At 45.3% G+C, this 26,385-nt stretch overlaps 1 protein-coding gene across 2 annotated transcripts in view; it reads left to right on the top strand.

Annotated features, from left to right (window-relative positions):
* Positions 1-691: 691 nt before the first annotated feature.
* Positions 692-26,385, top strand: part of SEPTIN7 (septin 7) — a 525,571-nt gene continuing 499,877 nt past the window's right edge. For both annotated transcript variants that reach the window (XM_078688225.1, XM_078688224.1), the window contains exon 1: positions 692-911. The gene's annotated coding sequence lies outside the window, so the exon portion shown is untranslated. The remainder of the gene's footprint in view (positions 912-26,385) is intronic.

Raw genomic sequence — 26,385 nt, 5'->3', positions numbered from 1 at the left:
TCTCAATCCAAAAACTGACTGTAATTTTTAAGAAAATATTACTTTCAATCCAGTGGTAAGATGATGAAGAATTATGTATTAGAAAAAGAGGTTTGGCACAACCTATTAAACGGCGTCCAATTGTATTAGGTTCCAAACTATCAGTATAACTATATCTTACCGTTAGAAAATGAATGTATCTAGCTGTTCGCAAAGCTTCTGTCTTATCCAGGACTCGAGTCGGGGTACCACGTGTATCTGCAAAATAAGCAGTGCACGTTAACTTCAGTTATGACAGCCTGGCATCCAGTGAGGCTTTGCCTGCATGAAGCAGAAGATGCCAGGCCGTTGCTTGCTGTCAGTGTTTTAGAAAGTGGAGACACAGTGCATCTTAGGGCGTGGTTTAGAAATTCTGATTGGCGTCTAGTTTAAGGCAGGACGGGACTCGTGTTGCAAGTTTAAAGTCTGTTTGCAAAGCGGTGGGACAGAAACAGCCGGTCGTGAGGGGCGATAGAAAGAGGACTGGTTACGGATACCGCTCTCTTCAGGAGGCGGGGTCTGGGATGTTTCGAGATGAAAATGATTGGTCTAAGAGTCAAAGTGCTGTGTGGGTAGGACAGGAGGGTCTGGTCAGAGGTTGAGGGGCCGGCTCAGAACTTTGAGGGCGGAGTTTGTGTATTGGTCCCCGGAGGGGCGGGACCTGCCCCTGGTTGATGGGCCATGGGGGCCGCCAGCCGGTCGGAGGAGGCAGGCCCTGCATGCCGGGTGGAGGGTGGAGTTTGTCTGCTGGGGCGGATCTATGTCCTAAATTGACTGGAGGGATGGGCGGGGCATTGGGCTGTCGGTCGTAGACGGTGAATCTGAGCAGTCAGGGCGGGCGGCGTGAGCGTTTTAACGGCAGCGTATTGGCTTCGCAGCGGCATCCACCATGGGTGAGTGTCTCCCGCCGCTCAGGCGGCAGTAGCAGCAGAGATATCTGCTCCATAGTCCGCATACTCCGGGCAGGCATTGCCCCTGTACCCTACCGGAGTCGGCATTACTTGAAGGGAGACTTAATTTTCAAGTCTGTGGGGAAACGAACTTTAAATACGGAGCGGTGCATGGAGTTGTATCCAATTTAGTTCGTTGTGGAATCTGAACCCCCCCCCTCTTTTCACATCTGTGCAGCTGCTCTTGTTCTCATATCCTGTGGATTGGGTGGAGGCGAGCAGGATCTGTGCGTGAGGCCGCCTCGATACTAGGGGATTCCTTGCATACCAGACTGAACCCCATTTGAAAAGTCGTGATATGTAACTGTAAATGTCAGTTCGTACGTCCTGCGCATCACCTTTGAGTCTTGACGCAGTGCATTTCCATAAGTGTACTCTTAATTTTAATTAATGTTTAAAAACAAAACGAGCGCAAATGTTATAGTTAATGATTGAACTCCTGCCAAAATAAGTGAACGATGATGACATTTTTGATTTAGAACATGTTTGTGATGGGCCTCGTGACGCGGATAGTTACTATTGTGTTTGGGTGTGTAGAGCAGCTCACGTATTGTATCTCATTTTCTATCATATTGGAAGGGCCTATGTTCCTCATATTATTTACTATTTTGAAAGGTATGGTCGTTTGACCGTGTGAGCTTTGTATTTTCAGTCCCATCATTGGTTTAGTGTGAATGTTTTGATAACTTCAGAAACATAACTTTATTTTCTTGGCGAGGGGCTGTTAAAAATCATATGTATGATGGCGCCCCGCCCCAAGTCTCAGAACACTGAACCCGGGAGCATTTGTACTACCACCTCCCTCTTGTTATTTTCAGCCCACTCCCATCATGGTTATTCTTGATGTTTCTGTTTATGCTACACAAGAATGTGTCTTGTGAAGAGCTCCCGGCAGGGTCACAACCTGCAATACAATTTGCGCCCCTTTCAACATATGTTTAAATCACAGCGTGTGTACATTTTTTAGGGGAACAGACAAACTACGGTGCAGCCGTTTCGGCATCGTAACTGAGCGGAGGGAGGGACCGAGTGAGAAGAGCCTGGGGCCAGGGCTGGGCTTCTGGATGTGCTCGTACCAAGTGTGACAAATGTGAACAGGGCCAGCAGGCGCCTGGCCGGGCGTCAGAGTTCGTCCTACACGGACCGTTTTGCTGCCTGTCGGGTGTGGCAAGCTGCTGCCCCTCCTCTGCTCCAGAGAATGAAGAAAACATGTGCACTTGTAAGAATTTAATGAATGTGGTCTCTTGTTGCTGTGTCAAACAATTGGAGCTTGTTACGCCAGATGTCAGAGTGGTAGAGTTGCAGAAAATGGTGCCTGATGTCACCAAGCAACTTCCTCCAGCAAGATAGGCACAGCAGACCTCGAGTTCACGTAGTGGTGATAGCGGCATGTTAGAGGCTACATAATGGAGAAATGTTTATTTCTATATAATGCATTGCACTGCGGGATGAGATCTCGAGTTTATACCCTCGAACAGTTATTCCCGTGGTTGATTTAACCACATTACCCTGTCAATTAGTGAGATATGTACTGTCACTATTTTGTGTAGCATTTATGTTCACATGTTAATGCCTACTAAATAACTGCTCCCCTACTTGAACGTTATGTTGTAAACATCATACATGTTAAACAGTGTCATTTTGCAAACTTTCTAATAAGTTAAGGTATATCGTGTAATCCTATCACAAGGATACTTTTTATACACTGTTACTAATCATGTTCTGTGATATTAAAGTAAACTAAAGAGAAGCCAAAAGAGGAAAAACGAACTTTGCCCTACCTGCATTTTCTCCGGTCATTTTACAATTTCTCTATCTACTGAATATTTTTGCTGAGGGAGAATGTATTTGGTAGCAAGACTCCACACTAATGTCTTACTTATCACGCCACTGCTGCTTGAACCGATGTCTGCCAAGTCTTCTACACTTAAAAAAAAAAAAGTCTTCTACACTTTTACAATTTCAATTAACGACACAAGGCCAAACAGACAAACAAAGTATATCTATAACAAGTCATTTTGTTAATCACCACTACAGGATTTTTAAACATTAATTTATTGAGAGATATAGCTTTAGTGGGTCTTTTGGAGAAACTTGTCCTGTCTTTAGCTCTTCCTAAACAAAAAGGCAACACCAAGGCTAATATTTAGGCATATTGGACTTTCCACACTCTGCAGGTGCCACTGCGATCTTATACCCGGAAAGTGTGACACATTTTTGTTCTACTCTGTATTCATTTGAGTAAGTTAATTTCTCAGGATATGTAATCACTTCACTAAACCATTGAGGCCGAAAAGTGCATTTATGACCTACAAGAAAGGCTCACCTGATTTGTGCGACAATCTTTACCATTTCTTCCAGTTCATTCAACTATTAACCCAAAGTAATTTTTTAGGTCAAAGCTTACAAGACCGTGCAGCTGTCTGGTTTGCTAACACCATCTTGGGGACCATAGGAAAGCTTTCTTGGGAATGCATTCCGTCCATTGCTTACCATTGGCTTTGCGGTTCGTAACTCACATTTGCTTGCTTTCTTCTTTTTTTTTTTTTTTTTTTTTTTCCCGTTTTTTAAAAATTTTAGGCTGCCTAGCTTCAGTTCGTCTCTTGGTTTGCCCAAACACTACTGTAGTCTTCCACCAGTACTGGATTTCTGTAAACAGGATTTTAAATCTTTTTCTTGTCATATTTGCTGTGCATTAGAAGACAGAGGTCAAATGTCCGGCTTCTCAGTGGCGTAGCTAGGCACTCTGCCCCCAGCGGTGGTCTCTGCCTTTGCCGCCCCCGCTGAAGGGGGCGTGCTGGCGCCAAATTCTGCAGACTGCAGATTTTTCAGAATATGGAAAGCAAAAAATGAAGCTCAGTTTTTGGTAATTCTGAAGTGTGTTGGAAACATATTTTAATATGATCTAAACAAATCTATACACTAGGTGATGACATTTCCTTACATTATCCTTTATGCGCTGTATACTTATATCAGTAACACTGTATGTCTGGGAAAATGTAATGATCATTTCAATTGAAGATGTGTTTTCTGTTATGGCAGTGTGCTTCTGCACCACACCATTCTATGCCAATGCACTCTACCTCACAATACTTTATTGTGCACCACTGCGCTCCGTCAATCCCCTTTAAGCCACTCTAATCTACTCTGCAGCACTGCATTCTACGCCTCTTCACTTTACTCTGAAACAATCTATGCCACTTTACTCAAAACCAATACACTCTACACCACTAAACTCAAAACCAATACTCTACTCTGCACCACTATGCTCTACTATGACATTGCACTCTGCGCCACAGACTCTCCTCTGCACTCTACGCCACTCTACTGCGCACCTCTTTACTCTAGGTCAATCCATTCTTTGCCACTCTAATCTGTCTAGTGCTGCACTCTACAACACTTCACTCTACCCCTTTCTAATCTGCACCACTCTGCTCTTTGCCAGTGCACACCACCCCACTTTACTATGCACAACTGCTTTCTTTGCCACTGCACTCTACTCTACACAACTCTACTGCACTCTATCCCAATGCACTGTATGTCACTACACTCTAATCTGTTCTGCACAACTGCACTGCACACCTCTGCACTCTACCCTGCTCCACTCTACACCTCTGCACTCTACCCTGCACCACTCCAAAATTCACTATCTTCTGACACTGTACTGTACAACACTCTATTCCACTCCTTGACATTCTACAACATGACTCCGCTCTACACAACTTTACTCCACTTTTATTCTACAACGCATTACTCCACTGTGCTCCACTTTATACCACTCCACCACTCTGCTTTTGCTCTGCCATTCCACTCTCCTTCACTACTCCATGACAATTTGCTCCACTCTACGTCATTCTACCCTTCAATACTAGATTCCACGCAACACCCTGTATGCCACTCCACTTTGTGAAGCAATACAGCCTCAAGTACATGTGAGTGGGGCCAGGAGGATGCATGTCACTTACAGGATTTTCAGCCTTTGTTCGCCGGACACATTCTGAGACACAGGATGGAACAAGTACTTTCTAACCATACATTTTTATAAAGTAGGAGAAGAATAAGTATTGGGATAGAAATGAAAATGGGGGGTTAGGGGGGAAGGGGAATAACGATCTAATAAAATGAGAGCTCTACATTTCAGGTATACTAGGCATAGCCTGTTCAGTCCATACATATTCATTGTAATGCTACAACAATCAATTATGCCACCGGGGTGTGGGTGTGGGTGTGATTTACTATTGAGAGGGACTCCATTGTACTTGCCGAAGGGTCTGTGGGGCAGGCAGTCTGGAGAGAGCGATAAAGTGATTGGACCACTAGTTGTGCGTAGGTGAGTGGTCGTGCATGGGCAGGAAGAGGCCCTTCCCAGGGGAGGCGGGAGTGAGTAAGGACTAGGAGGGAGTAGTGGTCGATGTAGGGAAAAGTGAGAGCATGAGCATTTTAGCGAAATCCGTGAATGGATTATGGGTGAGTGCACACTTATCAGTCAGTAGGCTCAAGGTGGAATGGTCATCGGTTTTGACCTCCACAGCAAGCAATCATGTTTCCCATTGCCTCACTGCTTCCATCTTAAGTGAAGGGAAGTCTACAGAATTCATTTTCATGTCTGTTTGAAAAATTACCATTCATAATATACTTCCTGTAGACCTGCCCTACATGTCCTGCCAACTCCTGTCAGTTTCCAGCATCAGTCTTCCACTTAAAATGTTTGCTTCGTGTGTTTGTCTTGCTGTGTTGCCTAAATGCATTACATTGTTAAGAAACCAATCTGCCTTTGTATGCCATCCTTCTGTGCGGCTGAATGCTTGCTTTTGTTTATACTGGCATATAATGGATGTTGGCCTTGCTAGTGTTTTAAGCCTTCCTGTGAAGTGCACTAGCGCATCTCTTCAAATTGGAGATGTTTGTTCTTAGTTCATTGTATTTAAGAACATCTTGCTGTTAGCTTACAGTTAAAAGAATAACGTGTTTGTATGTTGTGGCGGACCATGAGCTAATATGCATCTTATGCTGCTTATTTAAAACCATTTGTGTATGTGCTTTTCCCTACAACAAACGGTTTTTTCCATATTTCTTTTTGATTTTTACTGCTGCAGGTTTGAGAGCTTGAGGTGTTATAATGTTCGTGGTAGTGTGCATGGCCAACACAGTCTATCCCGCGTCCCCTCTGGTGTACAGCAATGTTGATACCCTCTAGGGCGAAATGCACTACCTTTAATGTTACAAATTTCTTTTATAGAAGTAATTTGGCACAATTGATACATGAACGCGAGTTAACCATGCACATTATAGTTGTTCTTTGAATAATATAAAAAACCTTGTATGTGAAAACAAATGTGATAAGTAATCTGTTGTTAGACTTCCCTCCATGCATATATTCTGTGTCTGGCTATTCCACCCGGTCTTCTAACTCGCCTTATTATACTTTAATGTGTGTGCTTTTCTGCTCACTCCTTGTCCCACTCTTGCCACCAAGGCTAAAACATATTTTGACGCGATGCCCTTGGCGTGAAAAACATTAAGCTCGTTGTCCGAGGGCAGTGGAACGATTATTTGTTGGCCTGATAAAGTAACCTTTGTTTCTGGAAAGTGATGTTTTAACGTGACGTGCTTGAAAGGGTACTCCTCTCGTCTGTTCTAATTTTTTCAGAGTGCCACGATTGTGGTAGGGTGAGGCTTAGGCTGTACTACAATGAACTGTAGAACTCTCACTACCTGTTAGTTATTTAGGAGCATACATTTCTGCTTTCGCTGCAGAACTTGTGAAGATTTTGAACGGAGCCTATAGTTTTCTTTTATCAAAGCATTGACCAAGCCAGTGATCTGCTTCCAGCACCAAATATAAAGTGCGCATCTCCGTGGGCAACTCACCAATCGAATTAGTGGCTTCATTGTCTTGTGATGGATGTGGAATTACAAGTCCGCTAATGTTACTTTCTAAAGAGCGAGTCTCGCTAGTGCGTTTATTAAATGCCTAGATACTTTTCTTTCAATTTGGTGAGAATTATCTGAGCGAGTGTTATGAACTATTTAGACTTGATTTACCAATTACTGACCAAAAGGGTGCCAGTGAGGATCTTTAGTGTGTAGGGTGGAGAGTGGTAAACTATTGGGAAATGCTAACATAGCAGTAGTAAACAAGCATTTACAATGCAACGGTTTCGCCTTTACAAAAGTTAGAGCTATTGGCATTGTAAATGACAACATTTGTATTTGTGTTGGTTTTGAAAACAGATAAATAAATGGCATTGTCATTTACAATGCCAATAGCTTAATCTCTCGCATATGCAACACACACACACCCACAGAGAGGCCCCCCACACAGAGCCCCCCACACACACCCACACAGAGCCCCCCCCCCCAGTATTTACAGTGGAGTTCATCTGTTTTTCTCTACCGCCATGTGACATAGGCTCCTCACCGGGACACCGTGTGATGTGAGTCGCTATGTGCGTCGCACAGTGGCACCCTGCGAGTTGACATGCATGGTAATGAATTAACAGCACAAGGTGTCCATTTCAATATAGCTACTGGCACGAGAGCCTGGGGTGAGAGTCTGGGCAAAGGATGAGAGGCGGCAAGAAGGCACACTAGCAGAGCCTGCCAGTAACCACAGGCACAGACAAAGCAGGATGATGGGGGCGCTAAAATAAACCACCACACCACGCACTCCGAGGCAGTCTGCTAAGTACCACAGACACGAGGTGCCCAGGGAGAGATTGTGAACACTAGAGCGCGCATGCAGCGAGAACAGAGCATGTAGTGTGCAATGGTCGTGTCACTGTGTGATATCATTTGATGGAAGCTTCACTTCATCCACCTTCAAATGTAATCATTTCTTATCTCCACTGGATAAGTATTTTTAGGATAAAACCCTTTTCTCTACTCCCTCAGCAAATACTAGGGTGCTGCGTCCCCCCTTCTCCCTCTTAGAAAAGCACTTACTCCACAGTCACAAATGTATGTTCCGTCGCAGCGGTGAGTAACTATCTGTACGAGGTATTTGAACACACAAAAACGCCCGAGTTTGTAGATGTTCATTTCTGCAAGAGGCCAGTTTTAAAATGCTAGCGAGCTCACCTCTAAACCTAAATTTGCAGATGCAGCATTTGCACTATATTGGCGCATATTTCAAATTCAAAGAGCACCTTTTACATGAGCAATTGCACCACTAAATTGTTCCAGCCTTGGCAGTAACCAAATTAAAGTTCGTGTCAGCCATCAGAATTATCACTGCAACTTCAGAGACATCTAGGGCGCTACTGTCAGGGAGAGGCTTCCTTTAAATTAAGAACAGTGACACCGATTCAGTGCCTTCAAATCAATGAAAGAGATGTGTTGAGTTCTGGATCTTCAAATAAGCCAGTTGAGTTCCTGCGAAATAATGCGCCCATTCAGCGAGTTTTATCCAGTGAGGCAGCTTCAGTGAGATACGAGGAGGCATACCGAGTTTCATACAGTGGAATAGGCGTCTGCGTTTATTGCAGTGAAAATGAGGTAGTCAGTTCCTGGCAATTAGGAAGAGTTAGTGACACTGAGTCATTGAGGCTGACAAGCGACAGTCTGACAGTGAACACGATTGCTTGAAATTCAAGCCGCACCTTACGCCCAGTGGGTTCAAAGAGCTGAATCGCGCAGTGTGTCACCCTGCGCTCCACTCGGCGGCTAGATTCAGTGAGTTTGTGTGAAGGGAATAGTCTCGGTTTTATGCAGTGAGCAGGCTCACTGAATCACAGGCAGTGAGGAAGACCCAGTTTGTGTCAGTTAAATAAAGATTCACTAGGTGCGAGGCAGTGTCATGCACGGTGGCAGTGAGCAGCCGCAGGGAGTTATTTTAGGGAAGTAGCGCCCAGTGGTTTCCGGCACACAGGGCTACCCACTGGGTTGGGACATGCCTGGCGAGTTTTCAGTAGTGAAAAGGCGCAGTGAGCCCGTGAGCGGTAGTAGACAGTGAAAGGTGCTGCCTGGTTTCCAGGCACACAGGAATCTACCCTGGGTGTGAGGCAACGGGCAGGTTAGGCGAGCTGTACACACAGTTTTTTTTTCTTCTATGAATTCATAACTATTCCCTGGGTTGGACGCAGTGACCGGCTCAGTGAGCTAGTGAACACACCCATCGAGATTTAGGCAGGCACACAGAGGCGTTTGGTTTCGGCTTTATAAAACATGTTTTTATTACTGCACTAAGTATAGCCGAGGTCTCACCTTCCTGGAGGGCACGAGACACCTTGCTCCGCTTCCCTCACTGGGTCTCGGTGGGATGCATGAGGCGAGAAGGAGGTTGCATCCGGTGATGATGCGGGAAACCACCGCTTTAAGCAGCATCCAGTGCCACACGGGGTTCTCCGGAAAAGGCCGTCTGCAGCACGGCACGGGGAGCTGCGCTCACACACCGATAATTCATTACCAAAAGCCCCCACCCTCTCTCCGCTAACACAAAGCCAGTCCGAGGCTGAGCCTGCACTCAGCCAGGCAAATACAGTGAACAGGACCGGCGAGGACGGCCTGCAACCAGTCGACAGACCCAACATGGCGGCTCCGTGTCTTGGACTGCCATCTGGCGAGGTGCCCTGAGAGCACAGCTCTCTCCACAGCTGAGCCCAGCATGGAAACCGAAAGAAAGGGACGGAGAGTAGGGACTGAAAGGATAAAATATATGAAAACAAGCACTCACCCAAGGCGGCGGTCGAAGAGCTGGGGGCGTGTTTTTCGTGCTCTCCCCTTCGGCTGGAAGGTAAAATTCCAGCCATTGGGAAGAGGAGAGGGCGGGACTTAAAAAAAGACCCAGAAACGCCCCCGATTCGCGTTCCGACGGGGAAAGAGTGATTGACAGCCAATTTCTTCCAATGGCTAGCCTCCATTTATAGAGCTAGCCAATGGAAGAAGGGGCGTGTTCAAGTCCCCCATACTGTTCTAGCATTAGATTTCGCCCTGGGCGGAGCAACTGCTACGCAGTTGCAACGCCAGGTCGAAACCTAAAAAGAAACCTAGGACCAAGTCCGGGCCTGCTGGTGCACTACAAAAAAATCACTCCGAGTGTAAACGCAGTGTAATCATCACTTTTTACAACAATAAAATAACTTGAACTAATTTAGGATTATGTTAAATGTCCAATGTCTATATTCATAGTAATCCCATCTTCTAGGGGACGAAACCAAACTCCGCCTGTTGCTCGTCAAGTGTGCTTTTTGGGTAAACAAGGCAATCAACTTTCTTGCATAAATGAAGAGTTCATCCCAATGCATTTCGGGCTTCAAACAATAGCCTTTCTTCATGGGAATCTGGAAATAATGATGTATATCTCAATACATTCAACACAATGCATTATTAAATACATTTCAGCAGACGTGCCAAAAAACTGAAGCTCAAAGAACCAAAAGTGCTTGCTGATATCCGCAATAGCTGTGAGAATAGCCAAAATATACAGAACTCCATAGGCAGAAAAGAGGTCTAGTAGAGGCAATATTATATGCACATTAACAACAAGTCAAACACATGTCAAAGATTAATGCTAGGATCAATAGAAAGAGAATCGCAAGCAAAAGTAACAAGCATTTGCAATGCAATAAATTTCGCATTTACGAGAGTTTAAGCTATTGGCATTGTAAATGGCCATGCCTTTGTTTTATGTTTTAAAAACAAAATCATAAATAAAGGCATTGCCATTTACAATGCCAATAGCTCAAACGTGCTTAAATGTGAGACCTATTGCATTGCAAATGCTTGTTTATTTCAAAGATGCTGGCCAGTGTCTCCTGATCCTGAACAGTCCAGCAGAATGAACTGCCAAAGCTAATAGGCCCCAAAGGTGAGACCCATTGGGATTGTCAATGCTTGTTTATGAGGAAGCAAGCTCAGACCTTATCTGCCAACTCAAACCCTGAACTCCAGTCAGGTGGGCCTGTTGCCTAAAGTGAACAAGCATTGACAAAGCCAATAAGTGAAAGCTTTGTGGCTGCCGAATAGTGCCTTTGCTTATGCCAGATGCTTTTATAAGATGAAGTTGAAGTTGAGGGAATTTATAAAGCGCGCGTATACCAAAAAGGTTTCATGGCGCTAATACAGTGCGGTACAGAATAGACAACACTTAGACCTCAAACGCTCTGGTGAATAACCAGGTCTTCAAACCTTTGCGGAATTCTAAATATGATTGAGAGAATCGAAGGTTGTCAGGGAGAGCATTCCAGAACCTGGGAGCCAAGAAAGAAAAACTCGACCCCCCGTGTTTATTCCTGACAAAACGTGGGACGACCAAAAGGTTCTTGGAGGAAGACTGTAAGTTTCTGTAAGGAGTGTAGGTAAAGAACATGGATGCCACATATTGGGGAGCTAAACCCGCCAGTGATTTAAAAAGAAGACACCCCAGTTTAAATTGGCATCTATGGGCAACCGGCAACCAGTGCAATTGCCTCAGGAGCGGAATGGCTTGATGGAATCTGGACCGACTGAATCAGCCTAGCAGCCTGATTTTGAATGAGCTGAAGTCGGCGTTATTCGTAAGCAAGGATGCCAAAATAAAGAGAATTGTTTTAGTCCACCCTAGAGATGACAAGGGCAAGGAGGATAGACTTCAGTGCATCAATGGTGAAAAACCGGGAAACCTTCCGAATGGTACGGAGACATAGAAAACAAGAAGAGACAATCATGCTGATCTGGGTATGCATCGAAAGGTCATCACTAATTTTAATGCCCAAACTTTTCACAGATTTAGCCGCAGAAGGTGCTGGTCCAAGGGAGGAAGGCCAGAAGTTGGAACACCAGGGATTGGTAGAGCCTCCGATCAGGACTAGCTCCGTCTTATCGGGATTTAACTTCAGATGGTTCGTGGTCATCCAGTCCTGGATAAAAATCCTAGTGTTCTGAAAATGGGAAATAGAATCCAGGGAGGAAGAAAGGGTGAATATGAGTGGAAGGTCATCAGCGTAATTAAACACTGTAACCTCCCGGTGACGCAAAGCATAAATTTAAAGGAAAAATATAAAGATTGAAAAGAAGGGGAGAGAGGGCGGAGTCTTGGGGGACACCACAGGTTACCGCTCGGGGAGTAGAAGAAAAGGACAGCTGGACCGCCTGTTGGCAGTTCTCCAAAAAGGAAGAGACCCAGCTCAGGGCAACATCCGAAATGCCAGCACATTTGACACGGTCGACCAAAAGAAGATGGTCGACCGTGTCAAAGGCGGCTGATGGATCTAGGAGTATCAGGGCCTGAGAGGAACCATGGTCAGCACTCACTCTCAGATCATCTAAGACCGAGAGGATGACTGATTCTGTAGAATGGGTAGGCCGAAAGCCGGCCTGATAGGAGTCCAGATAATTGGAGGCCTCGATGAAAGAACTCGGGCAATGAGTGACATCTCTCTCTAACACCTTAGCCAGAAAAGGAAGCAAAGAGATGGCGAAAATTAGAAAGAACAGTAGGGTCGGCCCCTACCTTTTTCAGAACCGGAACTGCTGACTTGAACAGACCAGGGACAACACTTAATGACAAAGATTTATTAAGGAGGGCAAGAGGTGGATCAGAACAAATCGAAAAGATCTCCCGAAGGATGTGTGAAGGGCAGCTGTCCGTGGGAGAGCCCGATTTCGTGGAATTCACCAGACTGAGAAAGGTCTCAGTCGAAATGGGGGGGAAATGCGTAATAGAAAGCATGCTAGAAGGCGGTAAAGGAGGATCAAAGGAGGAGGAAGGGGGGAGATATGTAGTTTAATTGTAGAGATTTTAGTGAAAAAGTAGTCTTGAAGAGAATCACAACGATCCTGGGGTGGAAGCGGTTTGGCAGGCACTCGATTGAGTTTAGACAGACTGTTGAGAATAGAAAAAAATTCCTTAGATTTATTAGGGGAGGATAGAATCAATGCAGAAAAGTATTGGGTTTTAGTGGCAAGGATGTCATTTTTATATTCCCTAAGAGTAGTGGAATAGGTCATTTTGTCAGATGGATCGTAGCCCCGACGCCACTTACGCTCTGCCCGTCTAAGCTGGAGTTTTTTAGCTTGTAGAGAGGGAGAGAACCATCTTTGTGCATCATGTGAACGCTTAAGTCGAATTGATCTCCAAGGGACCAACTCGTCACAAGATGAAGTAAGCCAGGCGTTGATAGCCAAGGCCTGGTCATGGAGAGAGGAACCTAAATAGTCTCCATTGAGCAGGCTAGAGTCAGAGAGCGAAGCACACAAAGAATTAATATTAACCCGTCCCCAATTCCTCACTTTAATGTTAGTAGGTGGAGGGGTACTAGCAGTGGGTTTTAATGATAAGGAAAAAGAAACCAGATAATGGTCAGACCACAAACAAGGAAGAACCGAGAGTAAAGAAACATCTAAATTAACTGACCAAATTTGGTCGAGAATGGGGCCAGACTTATGGGTGGGTGACTCAACCAATTGTGTCAAATTCAAGTGAGTAAGTAGATCGGAAAACTCCTTAGAATGGGAGTCCTCCAAAGTATCACCAGGCCAATAGTTAAAATCACCTAGGGTCACAATATGCGCATTATTTACTGTCAAGTTAGCAAGAATATCCCCTACCAGGGTTGAAAAGGCGGGCATAGATTGAGGGGGGCGATAAAATAAGACGCAAACAAGCGGAGGAGAGACAGACGAAGTTTTCATGACTAAATAGTCGACTGCCGGAATCGCCGGAGAGGGTATTAGAGAGAATGACCATCTTGAGTGAATAATAGCAGCCACCCCACCCCCATGTTTTCCAGGCGCACGATCTGAGTGCAAAACCTAATAATTGTCGGAATGGCCGCTAGGATATCAGGCGAAGATGAGGGAGTGAGCCAGGTTTCGGTCAGAAAAAAACAATTGGGCTGAACTTGATGAAGAAAGCTGAACGTCTCTAAGTGGTGTTTAGCTAATGATCGAGTGTTAAGCAAGCATGACGAAAAAGTCACGGGAGGGCCGACCGAGGGAGGGACCATAATGTTCTGTCATTTGCAAATTCAACAAAGGAGACGAAGCTGTGCTAAAAGTATAAAACACCATGTTTTCTAGTCTTACAAATTGTCCCCCAGATCTCCTGTTGCAAAGCGACAACACACCATTGCGGCTGTCTGGAACGTATCAAAAACACTGTTTTCTGGACTTTCTTCTGTATTCTCAAGAAGGGCGCTACATTGGGTGATGCAATGTGATGACGCTTGTTATGATGTTGCATGATGCAATGTGGCAGACGTATTTGGAGCATAGAAATGATAGAAAGCAGCATTTCTCACACTTTTCTGATGGCCATTGTGTTACTTTATAATGTTGCATCAGGGAACGTGGTGGAGGTCTTAAAAGAATACTTTTAGCTTGGCCGGTCGCCGCTATAGACCAGGGCATTGTAAAAGCACCCAGCATTGTAATGCAGCAGAGGAAGGAGTGACGATGAAAATAGTATGCCACATGGGGAGTGGTTTGAAGCAACAGAGGAACAGGGGAGTAGATATTAAATAGATAAAAAGTGGAGTAGATTGTAGACGGGTAGAAAAACAGATGATCTGGGGGGTTGGAGAACAACAAGGAGAGCACAGAGTGGTGGAGGTGTGAAAGGGGAAACGGCACACAAAGGAGAATGGAGAGAAGAAATAAAAACATGTGTTGCCTTGGAATGCTAAAAGCAAAACACCTTGCGCTGAAAGTAACACAAAAAAAAGGCGTGCAGGCTGCAGCAATAGGTGGGCGCGCACTTGGGAGAGCAGGCTTCACTTTTTCAAGCACTGCACTCGTGTTTGTGGCGTGCCGCTGCGCGCTCCCGCAAGGTGGATGCGGACACAAGCACGAGTGCAGTGCTTGAAAAAGTGAAGAGCGACGGCTAAAGGCCCTCCTTTGCAGCGCATGCGAGACCTAAAAAAATGAGTGCCATTGTCCAATTTGTACTGTGAAATCCACGGGAACCAGAACCGAAAACCCAAGATGAGAAAATCGGAAATGTATCTGTTTTAATCAAACATGCATAACCAGTTTGACATGCTAAACATGCAGACTTGCAGAGAGTGCTATTGAGGCGAAAGTAACACATACCTTCCAGCAAGAGATCATTCAATATAGACAAAAAAGCTTGAGCGGAGGCCCGGGGGGACACCGTTCTACATAATATAATGAAGCCATAAGTGAGTAAACCACGCTGACGGGAACAGAAAAGAAAAAACAAAGGCTATACATAGCCATGACTTACCCGCTCCAAACTAAGAGCAGTGGGCCGAACAGGACAGAAACCAGTGACTCACAAGCAGATCTACATCCCGGCATGACGTGCATGCACTATTTGCGGCGTGAGAAGCTTAAACCGGAGGCGGAAGCGTGTGAACTCAACAACTCCTTGGAGAAAGTGTGAAAGTAGTGAAGAAAACAGACTTAAAAAGGGTGGCCCGTGCAAAGGGATCCCAAAGGTTGTTGATCTATAAAATGCAACAACCAAAATACCAAAAAAAGAATGCAGAAAGGGATACAAAGAAATTAGGACAAAACATACTGGAGAAGAATTATGAAAACTGCCATGGTTAAAAAGCTCAGATAGATTTAGAAGATTTCCCGAATTTACCAGTCCCTGGTCACTCATTGCTCCCCCACCTCACTTCAAAAGCTCCGGGGGGACTGGGAGGGAGATGTGGGCAGTCTGGAGGAGGAGGAGGAGGACTTGGCGGCCCCTTGGGGGGCAGCTATAGCAATGCGACTCCGCCTGATCCAATTGAAATATCTCCACAGGGTCTACTTTACTAGGGCACGGTTCTGGCGGGCGGGGCTGATTGCTTCCCCAGAGTGTCTTCGTTGTGGTCGGGAGGGGGGCACGTTCATACACACGGTCTGGCGGTGCACATCTCCGGAAACGCTTCTGGAGGGGGGTATTTGCATGCCTTTCTGACGTCCTGGGATGGGAACTTCTTCGTACGCCGCAGCTGGCCCTGCTTCATGTTATGGAGGGGATAGGTTGCAATGTCTACAAACGACATCTCATTAGGCTTCACACTGGCGAAACAAGACCTTGCTAAAGGATTGAAGGTGGCGCGGGCTCCCTCGGTGGCTGTCTGGAAAAATGGCTTGGATTATTGCATGTTGTTAGAACAACTTATCTTTGTAGCCAAGGGATGCCCGCGCAAACATTATAAAATATGGAATCGATGGGCGGAGTATCTGGGCCTATGGTTGGAGCCGCCAGAGGTAGCGGAGCCTCAGTTACCTGGCTAAGAATCTGGGTCTGTATAGATGGAGGCGGTTTGGGGGCCAGGAGGGGGCGTGTTTTTATGCTGGGATTACTTGCTTTTACATCAAGGCTGTGTACAGGACTTTGTGGATTTAGTGTGATCTTAAGGGGTTGGGGGTGGGTGGGTGGTGGGGTGTTGGGGGGGCGTTGGGGGAGGTTTCTATATCATTTAATGAGTCCCTGTTATGCATTGTTGATTTTGCAAACAAAAGTAGATTGCTTCCATGGTCAAGTATGGTCTGATTTGGCAGATGGCTCTAGTGTGCAGAGCTCTGCGATGTATATGCAGAATGACAAATATACTACGTTTAAAAAAAAGTTCAGATATAGCGATGCAAATATATTCAGAAACACATAGTCAAGGGAAATACAATGCTGTATCTTGGAAAACGCAAAGTATAAATAAACAATATATCCGAGCACTAGCTGAGAGAACATCACAAATGCAACCTCTGATAGGGACAGCAAATCTAGACAATTAATATTGCTCATATATTTTATGTTAAGAGCCAGTCACACAAAAGAACTATTGATCATCTACATGAGTAACAATGAGTGGGACACCATGAGGGAATCGTAATGAAGGGAACACAATAAAACAAGCATTTACAATGCAACGGTTTCGCCTTTGCAAAAGTTAGAGCTATTGGCATTGTAAATGTCAAAAATTGTATTTATGTGTTGGTTTTTTAAAACAGATAAATAAATGGCATTGTCATTTACATTGCCAACAGCTTAATCTCTCGCAAATGTAAGACATATTGTACCCTACTGGACGAGCTCAGCAGACAGCAATTACTAACACACACACACACACCCACACACCCAGAGACACACACACACACCTAGGAGAGCAAGCACAGCGAGGGGGCAGGGAAGCAAGCGCAGCCAAGGGGGCAGGGAAGCAAGCGCAGCCAAGGGGCGGGGGTTTGTATAAAAAATAAATAAAATGGTGGGGCTGGAAAGAAGAGAGGAACACGTAGTGATATATAGACACGAAGAATAGCACACCAGAGTGAAAGCAAGTAGAGAGATGATGAAGCTGGAATTATGGAAACAGTTGCACATGAGGGAAAGAGAAGATGGGGGAGTAGAGAGCAACACGAAGCATGTGTGGCAGGCCTTTGGGGGGAGAAGCACATAAGGGAGAGAGCATGGAGGGGCTAAAGAAACAATTTAGCTACCTAAATGTTTGCAGCGGAAGAATAGAAGTAGCCAATCAAAAGAGTGGTAAAAAGAGCAAAGAGGCAATGCTTCAGAGAAGGGACAAACACAAGAAGACAAGCCATCCATTAAGAAGCAAGCAAGAGTAATAACAAAGCCAAACTATGGTACGCAATAGCAAAGCTGTAAGCCCACTGTAGGTTTCTGGCCTGGTACACATAAGTCTTTGGCCTACAGACAGCTAAAAGCTATCTGGTAGGCAAGCAGCAACAGTATGAAATGTATAAATGAAGAATGAAAAATCCAAGAAACCTCACCACTGTCAACACATTTCAGATGGCAATTGACCAACCAAAGAACATTTTAAAATCAACTGTGAATGTTGAAAGTCATACAAAATCTCATACTCCACGTTATGGTCAGAGCTGCAAATGTTGGAACTATGTTCAAGTCCTGGCATCAGCTCAACATCCTGTGATTATGGATAAATCATTGTATCTTCCCTAAAGTAAAATTAGTTTCCCTAAAATAAAAATACATTTGAAATGTTCAATGTGACTGGTGCTTAAGGGCATTGCTCTAGTCAGTGCCTTTGTGATGTGTTCACACTGTATAAAGCTAATTAGACTAACCAGATGTTGGCGCAGTTTTTGGTGCAATTCAGGGGACTAATTGTGATCCCAATCCGAGGCTGCCTCTGGGATATCATGGCTACACTTTTAACTATTTTGGTAAAACTCTCAGGAAGTTGGCGCCGTTCTGGTACCCCCTATCAAGGCTCAATTCTCCGTCTGAGTCATGGTGCTTGTGAAACAGACACGTCTTATTCAGCCGAATACAGCTCCCAGCCACGTGGGTACAGCTCCTTGCAGCTTGGCCTAGCTGTGGGAAGGAGGGCACATCACTCATGCTATGGAAAGACACGGACAGCGGGAGGGGGGGGGCAGGAAAGCAACGGACAGCGGGAGGGGGGACAGGAGAGGAACCACTCACCTGGACTTCCTCGGTCGGCCACCAAATGGCCCAAACAAACCTCGACGAGTCCAAAAAAAAAGCCCCGCCCACCGCTGCATGACGTGGCCAAAAGAGAAAAATTCTCGGGAACGCCCCCAAATCTGGTCCGGCCTTGACAGACAGGTCCGGCACCCAATGGCTAGCCTCCATTTATGGAGCTAGCCAATGGGAGCCGGGGGACGTTCCTGAAGTCCTTATTGTAATCAATGGATTTCGCCTGCGCCGAAAAGCTGCGCAGAGCGCAGCCTTCGGCAGGCGAAACCCAAAAAGTAAACATACATTTGAAACAAAAAAGGCATCAAGCCTATAGTGATGTGTAGAAAGGGTAACCTTGACTATCAGAAAGAAAGCCAAATGAGAAAGAGATATGAATGAGAAAGAGACATGAGTACATTACAGGAAAGAAGAAAATTCGATCCGGTCATTTAGCCCTTTGGGATTCAGTGTCAAGAAAACTTATCCAGTGCGTATCCCCTTGGACATATCTTTATCCACCTGGGGTTTCACCACCTCGAGGATAGTGTATCTAAGTTGAGCAGTGGTGTGACGATGGTCCAGCCAGTGAGCCGCCAGAGGTGAGCTTAAAGTCTTTGTTCGTATTCGACTTTTGTGTTCAGTGATTCTAGTGCGTAAAGCTCTTTCTGTCTGGTCCACGTAATATAGACCGCACGGGCAATGGATGGCATAAATGACCTGATGACTATTACAATCGGCTGAAAATTGAAATTTGATACGTTTTGACTGACCAGGGGTGGGTAATGCTACTACCAACCAATGTGTTATTACAGGGGGAACAATTACGGCATGTGCGCATGCCTTATATACTCCATTGTGTCTGTTGTGATTGATCTAGATAACAGCTGTCTCAAATTCTGAGACCTCTTATAGGCAAATATAGGAGGTTGAGAAAAAATGCCTTGAAAATCGGCTTTCAGTTGAAGTAGATCCCAACGTTTAAGAATCACATTTCTGATGGCCGGTGATGAAGGTGATAAAGCTGCTGTACCATGCCAAATGATAAGAATGTCGTCTATGTATCTACGGTAGAGTAGTAAATTGTCTGTCCAATTTCTGTCAGATAAGATGTGTTTCAAGCTCAAACTTCATCATAAAGATGTTGCCGTAGCTGGGAGCGTCAGAAAAACCCATTGATGTACCGTTGGATTGAAGAAAAAATCGATCTTGTCATTCAAATAGCTGTAGTATAAAGAGAACTGCAGCAGCTCAAGTAAGAAGATCTTCTTACCCTTTCGTTCATCTTGTTGGAGAAGAGCCCACTCAACTGCTTCAATGTCAGTGGAATGTGCAATAGAGGTTTATAAGGCAACCACATCAATGGTGCTCAGCTAAATTTTTGATGACAGGTAGCACGACCTGGTGAAACAATTGTAGCAGATGAGTTGTGTCTTGCAAGTATGTGGAACCACCTTGTATGATGATTTGTAAAAATGAGTCCAAATAGTAACCTAAAGGGTCATGTAGCAAACCGCACCCAGCGACAATGGGCCTAAGGGGAGGATCATTCAAACATTTGTTGATTTTTGGAAGCATTTACACAGATGGGCGATGCGGGTAGCGAGTGAAGAGAAATTGCAGAGTTTTATCTGTAATCCACCCCATTCCTGGGCATGTGTCAAAATGTTCATGAGGGTACCTTGAAACTCTTCAGTCGGGTCTTGAGGTAATGGCAGATAGGTGGATCCGTCAAGCAACATGATGTTTACCTTGTTTTCGTAAAAAAGTGCGATCCATGACGACCAAAGCACCCCCATAATCAGGTGGTGAGAAGACTAGTTTTGTGTTTTTAAAGCTTGATTATCATTCTTAGATAAATTATGATGCTTAGTAGATGTATCCAGTAATTTCTTGAAGTCCGATCTGACGAGTTTCAAATGAGTCAATGACCTTATGCGCTGTAGGTACTACAAAGGTGCATTTAGGTTTAAATTCACGGTACTACGTAACTTCTTGGTCCAAATGAGTGTTCTTGAGGTTAGCAAAAAAGTAACGCATACGTAATTTTCTTATGAATTTATAGAGAGCAATGTCCGCCTAGAATGTCTTTGAACCATGTGTAGGTACAAATGAAACTCCTTCATCTAGTACTGACACTTGTCCCTTAATCAATGTGCATGAGGAGATATTGATTACAGTTGTTTCTTCTGTCTCCTGTCAGTTGTGGCAGGTTTGGCTGAATTGGTGACCTCTACAGGTCTTGTTGTGTCGACCGCAGGAGTGCCATCTTTGTTAGTATCATGACACGCAGTAGAGCCACAACAGTTCACAAACATGCCTATCTTGAATGTTGTGGCGCAGTCAGATAGCTGAGGACTCCTCGCTATCGCCATTCCAATAATTATAACCATATAGTGATACATGAAGTATCATGGAGGCGTGCATGGGGGGGGGGGGTACAAACAATGTGTTTAGCGCTATTGCGTATGATTTTTGGTTGGCTACTGATTTTTCTTTTTTTTACATAAGTTGTATGCTTTCACATACTATCCCATTATTATGGCTTCATACTCAGCCGAAGATGTTCCTAATGCTTCTCTGGTGCTTTAGCAAACCTGTTTTATTCCGAATAAATCCATTACTAGTAAGTAATGTTGTGCCTACATCTATGCTTGACTGGTAAATGCCATTCTCTCTTAGGAGCTCCATTTCCCCCCACCCACGCTACTCGTCCCTGCCACATTTGAGCCACTATAATCTTCCATAATCCCTCCTCCATCGAGCATAAAGTCCTTCAAGTCATCACCATCTCCTTTCCTTCAAGATTCCTCACATGCCTACATTCCCTGCTTGTCTGCCTACTACATCCAGGACCCCTGGACCTCAGATGTCGAAACAGCTGCATCTCCTCCTCCCCAAGATCCACCAAAGGACCCTTCATCTGCAGACCCTGTCTCTTATCCTGTTACACAACCTACTAAAGATCCTGGTCCACTCCTGCCGACAAGAACACACTGCAACCACTCCGTTGTATCGTGCTCCACGCCCGCTCACTCTGCCATAAATAAATAAAATAAATAAACACGCAACAGAAATATGGGATAACATCACCACCCTCTATACAATCTTTGCCTTCATTACCAAAACATTGCTTAAACCCTCCCCGTACTCTGACATCACCACCGCCCCTCCCGAAGGGTACAAGATGATACTGTGGCCACCCTAACAAACAAGGTGGCGGCATCGCCTTCATCTTCAAGGAAACCATTAGATGCACCATCACCTCTCATTGAACACCTCAACTTCCTACTACAAACAGATGCAAAGACCATGATAAGAGGCACCCTTACCTAAAGAGCCCAGACCCTGAGCTACATTCTGCAACACCATCCCTAACCTCATTGCACCCCTAACAATCCACAGTCTTACTCAGTGACCTCAACTTCCACATCGACAACACCAACTCCGTCGCTCCCCCCTGGAGATCCTGAGCAACATCTGCCTTGCCCAACTGCTCACCGAACCCACACAAAGCTGGACACACACTTGACCACATTTTCACCTACAGCGACCGAATCTAATTTTTCCATACCACAGAACTCACCTGGACTGACCACACCATTGTACACTACGCCATCACGGACGCCCAGCACACCATCACCAGGTATCAGATCTCCTACTGACGCAGCTGGAGAAAGGTCACTGAAACTCAGTGGTCGCAGGCCCTCCCAACCTCCCAAACCGAGGCCTCAACAGACCTCAACCAGGCTGTCCAGAACTTCACTGCCTGGATCACCAGCAGCACTGACAGTTGCCTCACTGAAATCTACGCAATCCAACAAGGTCCCCAAACATGCCAGCTGATACATCCCAGAACTCTGCCGACAGAGCAGCTCACAAACATGTCGCCGCATCTATCACTGGCACATCAAAGAAGCCAAGAGAGCTGCCATCACCACCCGTACAGACTCCGTAGCCAACCACATAAAGGAACTCTTCAAAATAGTCTGATTGTTCTCCACCCTGACAGCCATAGAAAACAACATCCACCCTTCCCAAGATCTCAGCGATACCCTCTGACTACTTCCACAGCAAGATCACAACATATGCAACAATTCCAAAATTCAACCCGCCACTATCAACCATCAGTTAAACCATCACCACCTGGTCACTGATCATCCTGACCACCTCAGCCACCATTTTTTCCATGCACTCCGGGGCGCCCACCTACCCCCACCACCTTTGCAACCTCAACAAACAAAATCAGCTTGCAACTCACCAGCATCCTCAACACTTCCAGCTCCAAAGGAGCTTTCCTGGACAGATGGAACCACACAGATATCGGACACCTTCTAAAGAAAGCCTCCGCTGACCCCAACCATCTAAAAAAAATTGCCATCCAGTCTCCCTGCTGCCCTGCCCAGCCCAAGTTCTCGACAAAACCATCAACCAGCAGCTCACTGAATTCCTGGAACAAAACCCCCTGTTTGACGCCTCTGATTCAGGATTCTGTGCCCGCCACAGCACTGATTGCTGCCACAGACCTCATCGGAACACTCCTCGAACATGGAGAAACCGTGGCCCTGATCCTCCTCGACCTCTCTGCGGTGTTCGACACAGTCTCCCACAACACCCATGTAAACAGACTCAACAATATAGGCATAACGCAAGACGTGCACCGAGCATCTGACTGCCTTTCTTCACCTCTGCACCCAAAGACATCATATGTGGCGTATCACAAGGATCAATCCTCAGCCCCACCATATTTAACATCTACATGACACCCTCTGGCAGATATCATCTGATCCCACGGACTCAACAAACTCCTACGCAGATGACCCTCAACTGATCCTCCTGCTCACCGAGGACCCCTCCAATGCCAAAACCAACTTCTTCAACACCATGATCAACGTAGCCAAATGGATGAGACAACATGCCTTCAACTCCTCTTCGACAAAACTGAAGTACTGATCTTCTGTAGGAATACCGCCGCATGGGACCACAGCAGAGGGACTGCAGAATTCAGACCCACACACAAAGACCAAGCACGCAACGCCTACATCATCCTCGACAGCCAACTGACCATGAAACGACAAGTTAATGCAGTCGCCTCCTTTTGCTTCCAGACATTTCTCATGTGCCGCAGAATCTTCAGATGGATCCCAGCCAACACCAGAAAGACAGTCACTCAGGCCCTTGTCACCACCTACCTCTACTACTGCAACACCCTCTATGCCGACATCCCCACCCAGCTCCTCAGAAGATTCCAGACCATACAGACTGCTGCAGCTAGGCTCATCCTAAACCTCGCCAAATGAACCCACATCGCCGCCCACCTGAGACGCCCACTGGCTGCCCATCCAGAAAAGATGCCAGTTTAAGTTCCTCACACATGCCTAGAAAGTCCTCCATGATCTAGGACCTGCCTACCTCAACCATCAACTGAACTTAGACTAATCCGCTAGACATCTGTGTCCTCTTCACTCACCCCCGCAGCTGTAGCAGCGGTGGCCACTCCTTCTCCTACATCGCTGCCACGACCTGGAGCTACCTTCCCCTCCAGCTCCGCACAGCCCTGTTGCTGGCAGACTTCAGAAACAGACTCAAGACCTGGCTTTTTGGGGACACAGCGCCTAAATACCTAGTGGTGACAGTGCTGCGCTCCTCCAAAAGCTGTTTGATTGAATCATTGATGAGAGAGGGGGGGGTCAACTGTTTCCTTTACGATCAGTTGAGCTGCCAACGTTTGTTCTTCGGCACTGCAACACTAATACTTAACAAAATCATTCTACCATTGATTGGGAAGTAAACTTCTTTCCACAGAAATAATTGGCAGTGAAGTCTGGCAGAGCATTTCCCGACCAAAGTGCAGAGAATCAGCTATCCTTTACATTTTCTGTAACAGTGCATGGTGCCTGGACTGAAACTTAAACATGGGTTAAGTAAACATTCGGGGAGCAGGCTAAATGAAACCAATTTAAATTTACTACTGCAGCCGTGCATTATTCGGAATGCAAACGCTGAACATGAAGATAAAATTGTACAGCTCTGAAAACAATATTTACCTTCGTAATAAAGAGAGAGTGTGATTTTTTTTTTTTTCCTTCTTAATATTACATTCAGCCATCCATGTCCCTAATAACTTGTCTGCTATTTCTGGCTTTTTGACACAGGCGTTCAATTCTGGGACTTGTAGTTTTGCTTTAACCTTTCTGATAGAAGTCTTGATCCTAACATATTTAACACTGATGCCCAAATACCCCAGGACTGATTAAAGTGATGTCACAAATGACATTGTGCCGTTTGCAGCTGTGTTTTTGTTCAAGCTGTGAGTTTCTTTGTGCCTTAATACAAAATAATGTTACTATTGTATCTACTAATCAAATTGCCTTTCTCCCCTGTAAATAAATGGTGCCAATTTAACAGAAAGAATGATCATCCTCTTCTCTTTCATTCACAATATCATATTGAAGTTTTCTCATCGCTGCCCAATATTTGCTCTTTTTGTAATTATACACCTTTTTTTTATAACTGGGAAAACTGCAATTCCCGGAATGTAAATAAAAAAAATCCTTAGCTTTAACGTAAATGAACAACACTTGTGTCTTTAAAACAACTAATTTCCAGATCCATAATCTGTGCTCCCTTTTTTGATTGCCATTTTACATTCATTAAACCACTCGTACAGTTAAGAAAATTTCCTAAGGCAAATGAATAAAAGTCCCTTCTCATCCATCAGTCACCTGCCACTTATAGCGCTATTTCTTTGTGTATTTCGGAATGTGCGTAACTGTCTTTCCTTTTCTATAATCCTTACTCCTAAAATTGCAGTTTTTCAGCGTTTAGTTTGCACCAACCTAGCCCGCGACAAAAATGAACTGAACGCATAATCGAATAACATGAAAGTCGATAGGGATATGAGCACCTATTTGAACTGTTTTGCCTAGGCGCCTTTTCCAACCCACACCAGTTTCCAGATCCCCGAACATGCGAGTCATGATTTCTCAAACAAGACGTTTGTTAATAAATATGTTATTTCAAATGTAATTAGAAAATCGTGGAAAACATAACGGTTGAAATCATGTTTCTCTGAATGTTTCATACGTTTCCCAGTTCTCAATGGACAACGCAGAACGGGGACATTTGGTGTCAGAATGTTAGAACAAGTCACTGGCAAATTAAATTAAATAAGAGACGCCTGTCGCTAATTCGAAATGATTAAATATAATTTTTCCACACCAAAAGAATACATACGTGTCCCTGTGGGTTGCTTACTCTGACTGCCTAAGGCAACATGGACACCGCAGTAAACAGAATTTAGAATACTTTTGGTGCGCTTCAAACTGTTGTCTAGCGGTGACTTTGAGTGGTCTCTACTCTCGAAAAAAATCCAGTTTGAGGGATATGACCACCTAACAGTCGCGGCTCGAGCTCCAATACTCGCGGGGGGGGGGTGATGTTGGGGGTTGCTCTCGAAAAAAATCCAGTTTGAGGGATATGACCACCTAACAGTCGCGGCTCGAGCTCCAATACTCGCGGGGGGGGGGGGGTGATGTTGGGGGTTGCGCACGGCATGGCGGAGATTAAAATAAAGCAGCATTGTTTATTAGGCAAACGAAACTTAACGGGTCCGCGCCGCCTCTGCGAGTCCTCTGTGTCGTGGGCCGGGGTCCGACTCCCGCGTTGGCGCCTTGGCAAGTACCGCCTGCGTCTGTCTCAGCCAATTCAGATGCAGTGCCAGGATTGGCTTGAGCAGTAGTGCGCATGTTCTGTTTAGGGCTTAACATTTTTTGTGACCAGCCGGGACATGCGCACTAGGCTGGTCATTAGAAGAGCGGCATGGAACAACCCTTACTTTTCTAATGAGCACCGCCTACTGTACATGTTCGGACTGGTCGCACATTTTTTAAGCCCTAAACAGAGCATGCACACTCTTGGTGTTGTGTGCTCCGCCTACCACCTGTGATACATACATGTGGATGACAATCATTCAGACACTTGCAGCAGCTGAACTCCTGTAGTGCTGCCCCACCCCCTTCCGAGCCAACTGCCTCCGGCGGTCTGGGATAGAATGATTGCATTGTGTGACTGAGT

This window comes from Lissotriton helveticus, chromosome 4_1, assembly GCF_964261635.1.
Source record: "Lissotriton helveticus chromosome 4_1, aLisHel1.1, whole genome shotgun sequence".
Classification (NCBI taxonomy): domain Eukaryota; kingdom Metazoa; phylum Chordata; class Amphibia; order Caudata; family Salamandridae; genus Lissotriton; species Lissotriton helveticus.
This window is presented reverse-complemented; position numbering and strand designations above follow the sequence as displayed.